The 687-nt window shown below is 39.3% G+C and overlaps 1 long non-coding RNA gene across 2 annotated transcripts; it reads left to right on the plus strand.

Annotated features, from left to right (window-relative positions):
• The first annotated feature begins 30 nt into the window (after nt 1-30).
• LOC111787105 lies at nt 31-670 on the plus strand. 2 transcript variants are annotated; one of them, XR_002813891.1, is made up of 3 exons: nt 31-192; nt 422-480; nt 564-670. It is a non-coding gene; the product is annotated as an uncharacterized LOC111787105 (long non-coding RNA). The 2 variants fall into 2 exon arrangements; XR_002813889.1 differs by having other exon boundaries at nt 32-192; nt 561-666.
• Nucleotides 671-687: the final 17 nt, after the last annotated feature.

Consider the following 687-nt stretch of genomic DNA (forward strand, 5'->3'; position numbering starts at 1 on the left):
AAAGAGGACAATATCTGCTAGCGGTGGTCTTTGGGAATATGGTTGATGAATCTAACTTCTTGGACTACCTTTGTAGTCACATAACTCTAATTTGATTTTTGTTTATTGCAGACTTCTTTTGGCTCCTCCTCTCATCCAAAATTTTGGTTGGGAATCCGTGTTCTACATTTTTGGCTTTCTGGGGATAGCCTGGTAAGTTGTTTCACCTGTTAGTGAAGGATCAAACCATCGATCTTTAGAATAGTAATAGGTCCTTATACCGAGCTACGCATGGATTCACTTTTGAAAACGATTTTAATTGACAACCTATTCGTTTTAGTTTTGGGCTTGCGGTTCTAATGGTAGATTCGCATAGTGTGACGACGAATCTTGGATGAACATGAATTTGAGGCGGTAATGGCTAAAGGTTTTGTGGTTGAAGGTTTGCAGGATTCCAGTTTCTGGATGGACAGCCATCAGTACCCCTTAAATCCTTTCCAGGTTAGACTTCAGACAGGTTGTTTAACCATAATAATAGTGTTGTGTGTAAGCGTTTTTATTTGGTTTTGTTGTTTTTATAGCAGATGAATCCGAATCCGAGTCCGGGTACCCGAACAAGAAAGTAACAACACCCATCAAACTTCAACAACTTCCCGCTGCACTCAAGGTATCTACGTGTTTTTTATCAACTTATATTTGAGTCTAATC

This window comes from Cucurbita pepo, unplaced genomic scaffold (genome assembly GCF_002806865.2).
Source record: "Cucurbita pepo subsp. pepo cultivar mu-cu-16 unplaced genomic scaffold, ASM280686v2 Cp4.1_scaffold005380, whole genome shotgun sequence".
In the NCBI taxonomy this organism is placed as follows: domain Eukaryota; kingdom Viridiplantae; phylum Streptophyta; class Magnoliopsida; order Cucurbitales; family Cucurbitaceae; genus Cucurbita; species Cucurbita pepo.